Below are 17,602 nucleotides of genomic sequence, written 5' to 3'. Positions count from 1 at the left end.
GTGGACCATCTCCCATTCCACAGAGTGGACTCACTTGACTCTCTGTTTATTTAACTGACACTTGTTTGAAAGCCTGGGTGCTTCTTAGCCCTTTGAGTCACACACTGAGTCTGGGAGCCTCTGCTCTGGCAGTTTTAGCACCTCATTAATTACTAACTTTAGCAAAGTCCTGCTGTTTTGCAACTCTGCTGCCTTTGTTGGGAAATCACACGCCCTTGCTAGAAGGGGAAGGCCTAACAGGAGTTATCAGCCAAATGTTCAGTTTGGCTGCTTCTCACAAAGGCAAATTATCTTCAGGTCTTGTAGCTTCTCTAGATAGTCAAACTAGATAAGCTCACTCATTGGAACTGGGAGCTCCTTTAAGTTTAGTGCCAGGGGAAGCCAGGGATTACCATTTCTTTCTTGTAAAATCCAGGAGTTAAATAACCACCAAAGCTACACCTGAGAACAGGATGTGAGATAGTAGAGAGCCCCATGTTTCCCACAGACGTGGGTTTGGAGGGGAGCTCCGAGGCTATCCATAGGCAGTTGGAGCCCTGGACACCCGCTCATCAGTCCCTGCCCAAGCCTTTCATTTCGCACTCATCTGTGCTCCTTGTTGCTGTTTACTGGTTGCACATGCAAGCCCTGACCTCCTCCCCATGGAAAATAAATCAATAAATAAACCTTTCAGATGTTCTACTCTTTAGTGTCATCTGTGTGTAACACCTCACCAGGCGGTCCACATACTTTTGTCCGGAGATGCTTGAGATGCATGCTGCTCCTCCCACTCTAAAGGAATCATAGAAATATTTCTGTTCATCAGTGTTTTCTCTTGAACGAATTCTTGAGTGGCAACAAGGTTTTACCAAGAATGATCCATACAACTAACTGGGTCTTCTGTGGCAAGGGGCAGATCTATTGAACAAACACAGTAATTAAATTCCCTGGACATGAGTTGCTTTTGTGTTGTGTAAAGAAACTGTATGCTCTTGGAGTGGCTGGTCCTTGTTCTGACAATCACATAAAAATGAAATAAACTTAAAGGATAGCATCCATGGTCAGAAGAATGGCTTCTCTCTCCCTTCATATTGAGTCATAAGACTTAGCTACTCATTCTAGTAAGACTATTCCAAAGCAGCTCTTTTCCAAACAAGGAGAGCCCCTGGAATTCTTAGCTTCCCTGGGTGTCTCAGGGATTCTTGATAATGAGCTAATGGCTTAGCTGATTGGAGCCCCACCTCCTCAGATGCCTCTGCCTATCAGATTTCAGAATCTTTAACGCATCTCACCTTCTCTACACTGTATGTTGTCCTCTTTGCCTTTTGTCACCTGATGAAGGCTATGAGGACAAAGGCCAAGATGCCCCTTCAAGAGCAGCAGATTGAAACAACCTGAGATGCATGCTAGATACACACAAGAGCTTTCTGTGAAAATTCAGACTACGGGTTCAGTGCTTGCAGCAACATGGAATCTGAATTTTCCTTTTTCCTTTTTCATTTAACAAGGGGGTTAAGTGTCTCTTGCCTTTAGGTTCACTGGAGCCCGAGTAGAGCAGGGAGTCCTAACCATGGGGCACAATGGGATCTCCTGAGCATTGTGTGAATCATACAGACGCCTGTTCACCATTCACCAGCTCTGATTTAACCATGTTGAAATAGAATTCATTCTTCGTGTTTTTCTGTGTTCTTGGGTGGTGATATGTCAGGACACGGGTTCTTTTATTTTAAGTCTCATACAAACCCTGTGGGAAAGACTGAAATGACTGGTAAGCAGAACCAAGGGAGAGCCTGAGAGTCCATGGCTCTAAGAAGTTTTCAGTTGTTATTGGTCCTGCTGATCTTTGGACCATCTCTAAAACTTATTAAACAGAGAGCTTGAGAATTGAGCCACAATGGAAGGTACTGTCTCCTTCACCCTCCATCCCTTCTATACACACACACACACACACACACACACACACACACACATTTAGGAGTAAGTTGTAGACTCTGAAGATGAATAAGATGCTCAGTACAGAGGAGAAAGTAGAAGATAACCCGCAAACCTCCGAAGCAGGTAAATGGGTATAATTACAATGACAAGTCATGGGTCCTCACTCAAAGCTTGGGTTATGTGCTCTCAGAAACTGAGGAACTTTCTCAAGAGTCCTGTACAGAGAGTGGCTCCTGAGTTGATTTTGGAGGAGACAGGAAGAACTGTTATGCAAGTCTTCTTTTGAAAAGTAATATTCAATACCTGAACTGCTCTTTGCCAAAACTATCATCAGATTTAGACTTCATTTGGTTCAGAAACTAATTTACTATTCAAGGATTCCAAGATGGCCATCTTAATGACCCTGACTTAATTCTGCTCATTTTGCTATAGTTGAAGAAACCCTTTTTCAGTCTTAAAAAATTGATACATAATAATGTATTTATTAATATACTTTTAAAGCCTTCTTCATTAATAAGTTATAAACCTGTGTTATTTCTGTCTTTGGTGTCATTCTCACTATTAATATTTTTATGCTTACTCTCTTCTTACTAAGCCCTCAGCTTGCTCACTGGTGGACAGTGTAGAAGCAGAATCCAAGTGAGTTTTATTCATCACAGTAATTTAAAAATAAATGAATAAATTTAGCAATGCAAAAATAAATAATACATAAACACAATGCCTAATTTTTTCGAGTAGGCTATTTTTTTATTAAGTTCAGCTGAAGAATAAAAACAGAGCCTGTTTGTGAAACAAATTCATATGGATTTTCTTAGTTATAAAAACAAATACAGCCTTTAGTCACTAAGCTGCATGCAAAAATACTGTCTTCTCTCAATTATATCCAGAAGTCACCTGATCAGAGGCTTTACAAATCAAGAGGGTATGAAAGGCAGGAAAGAAAGAAAGAAAGAAAGAAAGAAAGAGAACTAGAATTAAAATGTTGGCCCCACGAAAACTGACAAAGTCCTGTTTTAAAGTGTATGAAGAGATCTCAGTTTGGAAGGAGAATGGGAACCAGGGGCAATGTCAGAGTAGCCCTGTAGCATAGAAAGGCCAGAGCAATGGGAACAGACAGATGAGTTGCTTGAGGAGGGAGCTCTCGAACACCAGAGATGCAGGACAAGGATGGAAACTTGTAAAGCAAGAGAGTGATGGTACACAGGATGACTGAACAGCGTTCAGAAGCCCAGTGTAATAAGCAGCATTCTAGCTGCAAAGAGACTTAACCTTGCCAGGAGTGTGCCAAGAGAATCCCGTAATCTTTCAGGGATCAGGGCACATATTAAAAATAAGATGACAGAGTTTGATGCCTAGATGGTCTCCTCCAATACTTCCAGTTCTACACAGTCTCACTCCGCAATCCTAACTCTCCTGGAACTTGCTGTGTAGACCAGGCTGACCTCAAACTCATAGACTTCCCAGTGCTGACTCACTACACCTGGCTCAATTGGAAATTTCAGCTCTCCAGAGAAGCCTTATGCTGGCACAATCTGCCATCCAAGGGAAATTAACTTCATTTTCTTTTGGAAACATTCTACAAGAGAACCAAGTTTCTCTCACCACAAGCCCATTAAAATCGCCGGGCCCTCTGGCCTCTTGGTTCAGACTCCAAGCATGTTTTCTTTGTCCTCCAGTTCCTACAAGTTAACAGGAGTCCTGCTCAGTGCCCCCATATAAAAGATGAGAGAGCCCCTGTAGACATGGTAATATGGGATCCTGAGAGTTTATCAATAACATAGCATTCAGAGCAGTGGTTCTCAACCTTCCTAACGCTGCAACCCTTTAATGCAGTTCCTCATGTTGTGATGACCCCAACCATGAAATTATTTTCATTGCTACTTCATTACGGTAATTTTGCTACTGTTATGAATTATAATGTAAATATCTGTGTTTTCCAATAGTCTTAGGTGACCCTTGTGAAAGGGTTCTTTGTCCCTCAAAGGGGCTGTGACCTACAGATTGAAAACCACTGATCCGAAGGAAGAGGGTGTACACCAGACTGAAATGCCTGTCAAGTGGGAAAGTTTATATTCATTTCTCTCTCCAGGACTGCGTATGTTCTCTGAAGCACTTGCATCTGAACTTACCTTGTCACTTGTTTAGTTCCTGGGAATCACCCAGGCTTTAAGAGGTGAGAGCTGTTGGGAGATCTTTAGCTCACTGGGAGCTGTCTTTGGGAGCGATTATTGTAGTCATCCTGGGGCCTCGGTGCTCCCTAAATAGTAACAGGAAGTTGTTAGAAGACCAAACCTAGTCCTTGAATCACTCTCAGAGTAAGACTCTCCCGTTTGCCTGTTCCAGCCATGTGTCAGACTGATGCTATGAGCTGTATAAACCTCTGGTCTTTATAAAAAGTTAGCCTCTTTCCAGTATTTCATTATAGTGATGAAAACCGCAAGACGACATAAAACAATTATTTAATAATAGACAGGCTAGCTGTGGTAGCACAAGTCTATACTCTCAGAGCTTAGTGACGGCAAAAGTGAGACAGGAGAATCAGTTCATGCTAGCCATGGCTATAGGGGAGTTCATGGCTAGCCTTGGCTATAGGATATGCAATCTCAAAACATAGCAAGAATAGCAACCAATAAAAGCAATAGCAAAACAAAAAGCATGCTAGACATAAAAGACAATAGATCATTGAACATTTAATTCTGACAATTTAGCAACAGTGGATTTATTTTATTTCAAAGAACTCAACAGCTCTACCTTTCAGTCATTCTTCCCCATTTGTCAATGGGAATTTATTCTTTAAATTGCCATTTCCGTATTTTTAACGTGTTATTTACTGACATTCTGCACACATCTTGACTTATATGTGCTGGATATTCTGAATGACGGACTCCAGATCTAGCAAGGGAAACATCAGCAGTTCAATGACCACATAACTATGTTTCTCACCCATGCTTTGCCCAATCTGGGACTCATCTGATGACAGCTTCCTATGTGTTGCCCTGACCATGGAATCACTAAAGATAGAATGTAGTAGATTCAATCCTGGCTCCCCACATGTGTTTCTTTAAGGAACTAATGTCAGTTTCGTTCTCATTTCTTCCCAATTTATGCCCAAAGCCTAAGGAAGTGGCAGAAAATGTGAACTCTACCGGTCCAGAAAACAGTGTTCCAGAAGCAGTATTGTGCTCACAGGCTCTATGGAGTCCGATAATGCTCTCAGGCCAGTGTAACAGGGAGAGGCCCTATGCCTCTTCTTCTAACATTTTCATGTAAATAAGATGGATCTGGCCTCCAGAAACCCTTTGGCTGAAAACTCTACCAATTCCCAAGAGCACAGGAGTAAGTATCAGAGCGTCTTCTGACCTCTGATTCCAAGTTCCTCGTGGACACAGCAATTCCTGACTCCTGAGAGAAAGTAAACACAAAGGATCAAATGTCAAGAGACTTGGATCTGTCTTCTTTGTTCTACATTCTGCTCTCTCCCTCCAGATCTCAAATCATTCTCTCCTTCTTCTCTCCTCTAACAAGGATATCTTTGAATTCCTAAATTTTCATTGCCCTGTGTTGTTCAGTGAAATTGCATATTTAGACAACGTAGCCTGTACATATTTATCTATCTATATGTGTGTGTGTTGTGTGTGTGTACATATGTATATATGAATGTATAATATGTGACTATAGAAATCACTAAAGAAATTCATGGTGAAACTATTATTACTAGATATCCACAAAAAGGCACTTTGAAACTGAAATCAAAATTATGACACCATAGTCTAGGTTACACTTGCCCTCCTGTTCAAAGGATGAACAGTATAACTCAACAGAAAGAGCAATTATAGGACAATATAATTTTTAGGAAATGAAAATACACCTATTTCAAGATTATTAGGTAAAGTCTTTTTCGGTAGCTGGGGCCATCCTTAAATTAACATGTAATATAGATATTAGTATCCAGTTAAGCATCACTGCATCCTTATTTGAAGGTTCCCTCTAGCATCCATTTAGAAACTGGTCACAGAAGATAAAAATAATTTTATATAATCATTACTAACAAATATAAACTATAGTAGCAATTTTGATAATTTTAGAAAGAAATGGTTAAGATACAAAAATGCTATAATGTTGTTAGTCTTGCATCTTAGTGTTCAGGAGTGTGCACTACTTCTAATCTTCATAGTCTTAGCGGTTCTTTCCAGTCTTGTGAGACACACCATCAGGCAGATCTTCATCTGAGGATTTTTAATTATCTTTAAAACAATTGGCTGAGTGATTTGCTTGCTATTCTTTACCCATGGTTATAAGAGTTCACTAAAACTGCAAGGATGCTTTCTTTTTATTAATGCTTCACACACAGTCAACTCTAAAAACCAACGTTCACTTTTGAACCACTCATCCCGCCTGTTGGAAAAGCGAAATGCATTCAGCAGGCAGGGGCAGGCAGATCTCTGTTGTTGTTGGAAGACCGCTTGTTTGTTCCCAGCTGCTCAGACACTAAATAACCACACAGAAACTATATTATTTGCAGTACTGTTTGGCCAATAGCTTAAGCGTATTTCCAGGTAACTCATATCTTAAATTAAGCCATCTCCATTAATCTGTGTATTACTATGAGGCTGTGGCTTACCGGGTAAAGTTCTGGCATCTGTCTCCGGCAGGCAGGGTTACATGGCTTCTCACTGACCACAACTATTTTCTCCCAATATTCAGTTTCATTTTTCCTACGTAGCTCTACTCTGCTGAGCTACTGGCTGAAACGGATTCTTTTTTAAGCAACGGTATTCACAGCATACAAAGAGGAATCCCCATCAAATCTCTGTGAGGAGTCTACAGACCTAGTCCCAGGACAGCTTGGGCTGTTACAGAGAGAAATCCTGTCTCTAAAACAAACAAACAAGAAAGTGAAATGCTTTCTTCTATCCCACCCCTCTACCTAACTCCTAATATTCACCCTGGGGGCTTGGCTCATACATTTAACACTGGGTCTCTGCTGGCTCTATTTTGGGAAGGATGTAGAACTTTTAGAAGTCAGGGCCTCAATGGAGAAAATGGGTTCCTAGGGGCAGGAGGTAATTGTTTATAACTTCATGTCCAATTCTCTACATCCTAACTGATAACGCCATGAGACCAATGACTCTATCCCATCTACCATGCCTTCTCTTCCATGAAGAACTGTATCTCCTCAATTGTAAACCCAAATAAACCCTCCTTTCCTTCGTTAAGTTGCTTCTTGGTGAATACTTTTTAATAAAAGAAAAGAAACTAATAACCAAACCAAAGGCCTCAGATGCACTGTGCCAGTGCTTTCCCACCAAATTATACCTACACTTTTTCTTGAAGAATTCCTGTTTCTTGCCTTACTTTTTGCCTTTACACGGTAGTTATTTAAATTCCATATTAGACGTATTTCTCAAATACATCTGATAATGCTTGGCATAAGTTAGGCCCCCTCCTCCCACACCAAGTCAAGGATCTTTTCAGAAGGACATGCTGTATTAATGATGCACTTGCCCGTAAGTTTCACAGGACTTCTTGCTTTTCAAATGACACATGTGATAACTACAAGTGATTTTAGTTATGGAAAACAAACATACATCCCCTCACATAGAAGGAAAGAAAAAAATGTAAATTATTCTTATAATTATTTGGGAGAAAAATCCTCAAGGACTTATTTATGAGAAGCTAGTCTGGACCTGTATATAAATATATGATGTGTCTGTTCTTTCTTTTATAACCAAATACTTCAGGATGGTTAACCTATTTTTATTATACTTTTTTATTCTTTGAAAATTCATACAGTGCTTTCTAAAAAATCCTATTCGCTTACATTTTCTCCCAGTAGATGTAGGTGAAATTTTTCATCAGGACCACTGGTCAGCACTGTCCTACCAGCCCACTTCAAAAAGCCACACGGAGACATATTATTAATTATAAATGCTCTGTCAATAGCATAAGCTTGTTATTATTTTTTACGACTTTCATTAACCCATATTTATATCCACATTCTACCACGTGTCTTGGTACCTTATCTCAGTACAGCATGTTTATCTTGAAACTCCTGAGACTCCCACCTTCTTCTTCCCAGTGTCCTCCTACTCTGTCTCCCCTACCCAATCTTTTCCTGCCCAGGTGTAGGCCAGTCAGCTCTTTATTAACAAATGAGAATAATACCTATTCCCAGTCTATAAAGATTATTCCATACCATGTAATTCCTCCCATATTCACATTCTAAATAGACTCTCTCTCTACTTTGGCTAATTTTTGATAACCCACAGAGTTCATTGTGTTGTCTACATACTCATGAGTTTTGAGCCATCCACAGGAGCATGGTTAAATTTCTAGAGGACACAATCCTTAGAGTAAATTGACTTTCCCTCATCAACTACTTACTCAATAGCTCCTTATCCAGAAGTGAGGGCTCTTGAGCTTCCTTCTTCTTTTATAGAATACTGACTGCCTTGATTTTGTATAGGTCTTCTTCAGGCAGCCGCAGATACTGTACTTTATGAGTGTAGTGGCCCTGTTTTGTCAAGAAGACACTATCCTGCACCCATCCACCCTAACCTCAGTGTCTTATTCTTGCTACCTCCTGTTCCCAAAATCCCTGAACTGTAGAGGCAAAGGACAATGATAGCAGTGTCCTATTTGTGCTGAGTCTTCTATTGTCACTTACTCTCTGCATTTTGAATAGTTATTATTTTCTGGGTTAACAACCAACAGTTACAGAGGATGGAATGTCCAAAATCAAGGAGTCCACATGGTTCGCTTGTGCTAATGGTGTTCTCTCAGCTTCCAAGATGAGGATGACAAGATGGTACTTTCTGGCTCAGTCCTCACATAGTTAAAGGGACAAAGAAGCTATCTAGACTTTCTGTAAGGCACTAACTCAAGTAGTAAAGGTAGCATTCTCATGACTTAATTGCCTCCCCACAAAAGAACTCACCTTTATGAATATTATTTGGAATTATGTTTTAATACACAAGTGGAAAAGGCGATAGAACTATTTGTCTTAACCTATTTTCTATAACAAAATACTTGAGACTAGGAAATTTTAAGGAGAAAATGTTTTGGGTGTTTTTTAAAATTAAAATATAATTACATTGTCTTCCCTTTTCCTTTCCTCCCTTGATCCTTTCCCAAACCAGAAACCATTACAGAAAATCTCAACCAATCAGAATGCAGAGAATAGGAAAACATGTGGTGCCCAGGGTATAAATTGTCTGATGCTCTGAATAAAGTTAATTATTACTTGGCATGTTAGTGCACCTCATTTTTAGGTTCCATTCCACCAGGTTCCACTGCCTTTAGAACAGTAAACAATACAAACATTGAATATTAATACCACAGTAATGACCTTCACCAGACATTCATCCAAAAGTAACAAGTGACTCTCAAGTAAGTCAAAGTATCAAGTAGTGAGTGAGTAAAGACATTGCTTCCCTTGTCTCCTTTCTTAAACCCTAAAGATAAATCTATATTGTAGAGAAAGTGATCCTTCTTTGTTTGACTAAGTCTCAAGGTTAGGGAATATAATCTGCAGTTAACTATGCAGTACCATGTTAAGTTTTGACATTGACTCTTAGTAGTAAACAAAAGGAAGTATGTCTGGCAAGGTATTTATTCAGGGATCCTTTCCACAAGGGGCCTTGGCTATCACATTTACCTACCCAAGAAAACCAGAGAGAACTGGAATCACATGCTAAAATTCTGTGGGGGAAACCTTTACAACTTTACCCAATGTTGAGACTGCTCCAAACTCCCTTTGAGTTCCAAGCCATAGTTCCTTTTACTTGGAAACCTAAAACACAAAGTTAGACTCGGCATAACTAAGGTCTCGAGAATAGAACCAAAACTCAACCGAGTAAGACCTAATCTAGACTCTGAAAGTACCCTATAACTGGTCAGATAGAGTGTGTAATAAACTTCTGTTTGCTCAATGCCAAATTTTATGATTGGTCAAAAATATTTGAAAACTTGACCTTAAGCAGAGATTAGTATGTTTAATAGCTCTGTATTAATGACGGCCAACAGTTTTTTGCAGCTCAGCCTATCAAATGTTTGGGTCTACTGAGTGAACCTTGGAATTTAGACTGGCCCCATAACTTGCTTGGGCCAAAACCAAAATATAATAGAACAAACATTAGAAGACATCCTCTGAAACTTCTCTCCTCCCACTACTAGAACTAAAAGAGCATTGTATTCTGAAAATGAAGAAATATCTGGTAGGAGAGGCCTGCCCTGTTCCCTTTTCCAGTGACTTGTAAGCTGATGCTGTGCATGACAAACCATGGGAGGTCAGTGGGTGGCTAATTCACCCACAAGGTTGTGGGAAACCATGAATAGCTGGCATTTTAGGTCACTCTTCATGGGTATAGTTTGTTGTTCAGCAATGTATGACTGACACAAGCCTCCCTGGGAAGAAAGTCTTCACTTCCTCTCTTCTTGCTAAATACTAGTGAGTCAATTCTTCTGATAAGCACAGAATGGTAGCCAGCAAGTACGGGGAGGTGGTGAGTGGACTAACATGAAGAGCATCATCCAACAAAACAGCAACTTTGGTCTCCATAATGGACACTTCTCACCGGCCAATGAGAAATCAGAATGAGGTCCTCGAGAGAAAGGGTTATATAGAAGAAAAGAAAGGAGGACTGGAAGGGTTAGCCAACCCTTATTACTAACAAGAGCAAGGATGGAACCGCAAAGCCTGGAACGTCTGGCATGAACAAGGCTGGAAATCCAAATGGATGAGACTCGGTGGCCAGACTTTTGATAATGGATGTAGAAAGCTGTGTCTGGGAAGACCATGTTGCAAGTAACAAGAGAAGTCGTGTAGAGGAGTGGAAAATATAAACAGGAGCAGTTAGGTCGGGACGCCATCATCCATTTGTTTGCAAATACCCTAAATTCCTTCAAACACTTCTAGGAAATATGAGGGATGAAATGTCATTTTTCTCACCTGATAGGACCCTGCCCACGGCTACAGTAAACTGGTCAAATCATTAACCTACATAGACCCCAACACCAGGCATCAGCCATTAACAGTCCTCCCACACAGTCAACACAACACAGTGAATCGCTGGAGGAGGGCGGATGACACCAGTGGAGTGTGGCCGCCTCCCTAGCGAGCAGGCAGCCAACCGCAGCCACTGACTGCCATAAAACAAGGGGGGGGGAGGGGATAAGTGCTTTCTCTCTACCACTGAATCAGTCTAAAGCAGAGGAAGGAAGAGGTCCTTATCTACAGTAGGTTTCATCATCCATACGCCAAACACTGCATCATCTGTAGAAGTTGCCAGGCGACTTTTTTTCTTCCCAGAGCACAGTCTTATCACCTAGCACTTATCACCTAGAAAGCTTAATCATTTATCTGTCTGCCTCCCTCATTGAGGGCAACTTCAATTAGGACAGGGTCCTATTCTTTTCTGTTGTGTGTCACTAGGTCCTAGATGGTAACTACCATATGTTCAATCGATGTAGAAAAAAAAATAAGAAAAATAACCAGTTGAACCAAAGTAGCTGCGTACATACGTGACAGTAACAAATGGATAAAAGGAGAATAAATGTAGGTGGAACAGCTGTTGTTCTGCCGCTAAAGGTAACTCCTACTCTAAGAATAGGTTTCCTAAACTTCCCTGAGCACACAGCTTCATGTCCTCTGTGCGCTGCTGAACTCATCATAAACTCTGACGGGGCTTTTGGTCGGAGACACAGAAGCCCCTTAAAGTCAGCCCTTCCACACTCTTGCCTGAAAGATGGCGCTCAGAGGCTCTACTTCCGTGAATAAATGGAGTCACTTACAGAAGACACCCGACAACTGTGTGTGAGATGAGTAGCTGACTGATTGACAGCTGTCAGTCCTTTTACATAAACTACCCTTAGTCACTTATGGAGATATTGTTAACCTAGCAGGAAAAAAATAAATAAAGAGGGCCTTACTGAAAACATGCCTGGAAACCAGCGTCAGCTTTCACTTTGGCTGCGGCTGTTTCCTGGCTGCTTTGCTCTTTCTTTTCCTGTTTGTCCCCTTGTTTCCCATTGCCTGGCTGTAATTTTGAACATGAACTTTGCTTTGCTATTGCCATTGTGATTCTGGTAAATTCACACCGACTGAACCCATGACATTGCTCTGGTGTCTGGCGCTTGACTATTTGTGACCACAAAGAATTTCCCTTCCACCTGCCGTAATCCAGAAACTCAAATTTAGGCTAGCCTCAAATTCATAGACATCTACCAGCTTCTGCCTGTGCTGTGCTGAAGTTAATGTGTGTGCCATTATGCCCAACTAGCTCAGTTTTAATACGCATGTGTTTCTCTGGAGAGGCAGGATAAAATGGTACGAGTGTCAGTGTTTTTAATGAGACAACCCAATTTCAAGTCCTGACTTTGACAAGTTTGTGACACTTAGGGGCTCAGGAGGGATCTCCAGAAAATTTTACTGTTAAATCAGATTTTAGATAGCATTAACAAAACCAAAGAAATCAATGGAAAACAGTAAATTACCCAGAAATTAGGAAAAGTCAGAAGTTATTTCTACAGCTGCATTCAAAGAGTAAGGAGAGGATATAACCTTATGGTATAAAAACCTGGTTGAGAACTAGCTGGAGTTATGGGAAAGGTGCTGCCCCTCAAAGATGCACGCCCCAGCCTCGTGGGATACACCTACTTCCAGAAGGATGTCAGAGCAGGAAGAGGACAGAAACAATCTTTGCTCTCATGCACAGATTGATCTGGAAACCAGTGGGAAGGGGCTCTGGTGACTTCATCCAGCACTGCCAACTTCCTCAGAGACAGAGGTGCTACCAAAATCAGATCTAGAGGTAATGTCATATATTAACGGTACTTTCTACATAAGATTGGTCATATGTGACTTTGGCTTTTTTTGTTTTGTTTTGTTTTGTTTTTGTTTTTTCCCAAAAGTCTCATCCTGGAAACTACGAGCTTGGAGATCTGTTTTGAGGTGGAATATGCCAGTGGAATGGGCAATTGTTTTCATTAACATCCCTTCTCCTATAGCCTTCCAGAGGTCACAAAACTTTCATGTCTTTCGTAGCGGTTTGTCAGCCTCTTTGGGGTGAGCACGGTCACCGGGCTTAATTGTGAACCTTCTGAAGAGTCTCCAGGAACAAAAGAAGCATAGATAAACATCCTTATGAAAAAACACACAAATGGGAAAAAAAATGAAGCTTTTTATTCTTTTCACTGAAAAGATAAAGTGGCATGAAACTAGAAAAAAAAAAAAAACCCTGCTCAATAGAGCCCATGTTTGTTTTACCTCCTGTATGATTTGCAATCTCAAACTGAAGTGGATCAGTGTCTCCATGAGATGTAGGAATCACTTTCCCCGCTTTCCCTAAGAGAATGCCCAGAAATTAGAGTTTAAGATGTACACTCGAATGAGATCGCAAAGTCTACAGAGATAGATTAAACTAGTCCTGGATTTGCTTTGCTAGACCAGAGTCATTTAGGATTCTTGTAAAGGGCTGGCCATTTCCAGCAAAGGGATCCATTCGAAAGCAGATTTCTAAATCTGGACCCATTCAATTAAACACAACTCCGTAAGTGCTAACTATGATGTCATACAGCTAGAAATAGCGTCCACATTTGGAATTGCAAGCCTGTCTCTCTGTTTGGAAGGTATTATCATTACTTTCGGTGCGTTCGGAGTCTTTAGAAATCACTTGATTGAATTTCTTCATCCTTCAAATGAGGAAACACATAAACACAATGAAAATGCAGAGCCAGGACCCACAATGGTACAAATTACTAAACCTGTGCTTTCTTCTTACAACACACAGTTTCCTGACAGTAAAATGCTTTAATCAAGCAGCATTTTCTGGGGTGTTACATTCTTTGCAGTGAATAGTGCTAAGTTCTCAGTTCAATGATGTCATGAGAGAAATTAGTTTTAAAATAAAAACACACAGGACAATGCTCAACACAATTTTACCAACGTTCCCTGACTTCATCTAGGAGGAGCAACATTCCTAAAGTGTTGATAGACAGCCCACTAGCTACTCCGTGTCGTCATTTTCCCATTGTCTTAATGCGACAGTCCATTGAATCGCTTCTTAAATTGATCTAATAATTCTATCTCTGTCTAAAATAGTGGGTGGATTCCATCTACTAATTCCAATGGCTTTTATATAACCTATTGGCTCCATGTTTCCGAGATTGCTTCTGGTCACATTAGTCACACAGACCTTTCCAGAAGTATCCTTTTGGATTTGATCACTCACAGGCATCTAGATCTGGGTGAATAGAGGGGAGCGTTTTCCAAATCTGCATACCGGTTCAGCGCTATAATGACTGATGTCACTTCCAACTTTGGCAAACATCTCTCGATCACTATGAGCTGTCCCCCACTCCAGACTCTTAGGTTTGTTCTCTCTTCTGGGGCAAGCTCCCTTCCACATATTTGCTGTATGGGTTCAACAATACAACAATCATTTTTGTTCCCTAAAGTGCCACTGCTGCAGCGGATAAAAATAACTTGTTACTGTTGTCATTGCCTGGTCGGAGGACGCAGTGAGGAAAGATGAGAAATTACAGTCTGATTCTGGATATGTTTATCTCCCTGTGTTTATCCAAACCCATACTATTCTCTTGCCCTGAGTCTCCAACTCTTAATCCCAGTTTGATCTGACAAATGGTAAAATCAGAAGAAAATTTCAAACTCTGTGCTGCACCCGTGGCTTTTAACTTGCTTTAGTCTGGAGCTCTGAGAGGTACTGCCAATTTCTACGAGCATTGTTTTCTTTACTGAATTGGAAAAATGGGTACTTTATTGCACAAAATAGTCCATGGCATGCCTTCTGTAAGCTTCTGGGACAGCTGAGGGAATGTAAGACTCAGTCAGGCAAGTAAACACACATTTAATACTAAGGTAACATGGACCAAAAAGAAAAAAAATAAGTTATTCTAAAGTCGAGTGTCAAGAAAGAAAGAAAGCTCTCCCCATTTATTTAATGTTTTCCTTATGTTTCCTCTGAATGGTGCTTGTTCCTTGACAAGCTTTTCCTGCCCACTGAGTCTAACACTTCTTTTCTGGGATGGCTCAAGAACCTTAGTTCACTGGGTTTGTTTATTTACTTACGCTGCCATTCCTGTTCTCATCCTAAGGAACATATGTCTGCAGAGCAGACGGTGAGAAGTGAGTGTCTTTCTGCATGCCAAGTTCCCTGAACTTTTCACCAAATTGCTTTTTTATATGCCTTTTGCGATCTCATCTTGTCCTGCTCAAGTATCCTGGATTAGAAAGGCAGTCTCTGGAGTCCTCTTCAAAGGGGGCCTCCCATAGCTTCTAAATCCTCCACATTTTATGGTGCAGATATTCCGAATCTAGGGTATTAAGCAAGAAAGAACAAAAAGCTGATGGGGACAGACACAGAGGAATACAGTGGCTTCTGCACCAGAGAGTCATTATTGGAATCGAGTGGGCATCTGTGACTTTCCAGTTCAGAGTGATAAACTGTCATTTACCGGTAGATGTTATACAATTTATGCAGAGTGCCTGCCCGCCCCCGCAATGTGTGTGTGTGTGTGTGTGTGTGTGTGTGTGTGTGTATCTCATGCAACTCCTGCTACTTGTGGAATGCTCAGAAAAACAGGTTTTACCGCAGAAATAGGAACTGTGTGGTAAATGGGAATTCTTAAAAACAAGTTTTAAAAAATCATACTCTTGACAGGATTACTGCTTTTCTCATATATCAAACTTGCAGGATATTATGCCTGCTTTCAAATTTCCAATACAAGTAGGCAAAATAATGGACATTTAATAAAGACTTAGCAGGTAAAGGCCAGCCTCCCAGATGCTGTATTTTAAAGCTTTGCAAAGAATGCCTGTTTGAAGTTCCCTGACTTTAGTATCTAGGCCATTTCATCTCTTCAGTCCCAATTTTGGGGCATATAAGAAAGGTACAGGTAAAAAGATTACAGAGATCTGTAACCTGGGGTGTTTTGAAAAATTACAAAATGGGACAGGTAGGGGCTATGACTTTTGCTTCTCCTCTAATTTGTGGGCAGATAAATAGAAGGCAATCCTGCACATCTCACTTTGTTTTCAAAGTGGTCTGCTTGCCATCCAGCCTTGCACAAAGCCTTGCACTGCAGAACCCTTCGAATACAATTAAGTACTCTCAGGGCAGGTTTACATTAAAAATGCCTTGAGGTTTGTAACCTTCAACAAAATACGCCAGGAAGGACAGAAGTGTGTATGGGTTTGTGCTACTGGGGAAGACGTAGGACTTCAACAGTGGATAGCACCTCAGGGCCCTGTCTCCTCCCCAGTGCTGTGTTGGCCTGAGAACCTGGTTTTTTCCTGCTACTGCCATGAGTCCTCCACCCCCACCCGACTTGCGCTGGAAACAGAAGCAAGAAATGGACCTTTTTGAACTCCCCCCAAATGGGGACAGTCTTTCCACATAGTATTCCCAGGCTCCCAGATGAGAAGCCAAAATGTACAACAGATCCTCTCAAGAACATTAGGAGACGAGAGAGCGCCTAACAGGCCAGCTGAATACAGGGGGAAGTGCCTGAGGGGAGGAGGAATCTACCGGAGCCACAGCAAAGGCTGGGTTTGGAAGAAAGCCTCAGCACAATAGCTTTTCCATCCAGAAGGTCCCCAAAGCACACACCTCTGGGTCCACCCCTTGAGATCAGGTAAATCACCTTCAAAATGAAGGATAAAGCCCATCTAATCACCCCTTAGGATCACCTGCCCAACACCTGATCACAGCTACTTTCATTGAAAAAACAAAGGGGGGGGGGGGGGGACATTGAAGAAGACAGCAGCAGAGAGAAACCGAGACAGGCTAAGGAGAACTTGAGAGGAATCTGTGACCAGAAAACCCAGGAAACAAGCGACCCTGGTGGAAGAGAGGAGAGGCGGGTTGCCCAGGACCGGTTGCTGGAGTGAGGAGGGGTCTCTGGAAAGCCAAGGGACTGGGTGTCTAGGACATTGAGCGCCAGAGGCCAAGGACAGCAGAAGCTTTGGGGCCTGGGGTACTTGGGACAGCTGGATCAGAAACCTCAGCGCACTCAGCCCCAGTGCACCCACTTCACCCGGTCCGAATTATCCCTCAGAGGGCCTCCCCCAACCCCGCTCCCCTTCTCCAGCAGTCCTTGCAGTGTCCAGAGATGCTCCAGCACAGACCCGGGACCCCTTAGGCGCCTCTTCCCGTCCCTCTGCCAAATCGCAACGCCTGTACTTTTCCAGCTCCCTCTTTCCCTCTTGAAATTGAAAGTTATTGAGGTCGCTCGGGGTTGTTGCAGTTTCCTTCCCCGCCCCCCCCCCAGCTCCCCCCGCCCCCCGCAGCCATCCCTCTCTCCCCCTCCCTCCCCCTCCTCCCAAATGGGGTGCTTCCAGCCCTGCCCAACACTGGAGCGGCTCCTGCTTGGGAACGCCAGAAGCAGCTTGGGTCTCTCCAGCGCCCCTTGGCCATGGCCGCGGTACCCACGGCGTCTGCTCCCCATCGCTCCCGGGGTCCCAGCCACTGCCGAAGCCGCCACAGCCTCTGAGCCCCAGGGGTCACTGCTCGCCGGGAACCCGCCCGCGGCCGCCGCCACTGCGCAGCCGAGGCTAACCTGCCGCCAGCCAGCCGGGAGGCTCCTGCAACCTTCGCTCGCGGCGATGACAGCCACCTCGGAGCAGCCGGCTGTGTTCGGACAATTTGAGAATGCAATTGTTGGTTTCCCT

The sequence above is a fragment of the Microtus oregoni genome, unplaced genomic scaffold (genome assembly GCF_018167655.1).
Source record: "Microtus oregoni isolate MIOR12 unplaced genomic scaffold, Mior012 000006F_ref0000085, whole genome shotgun sequence".
NCBI classification, from domain to species: domain Eukaryota; kingdom Metazoa; phylum Chordata; class Mammalia; order Rodentia; family Cricetidae; genus Microtus; species Microtus oregoni.
The sequence above is the reverse complement of the archived record's forward strand: the minus strand, read 5'-3'. Positions refer to the sequence as shown.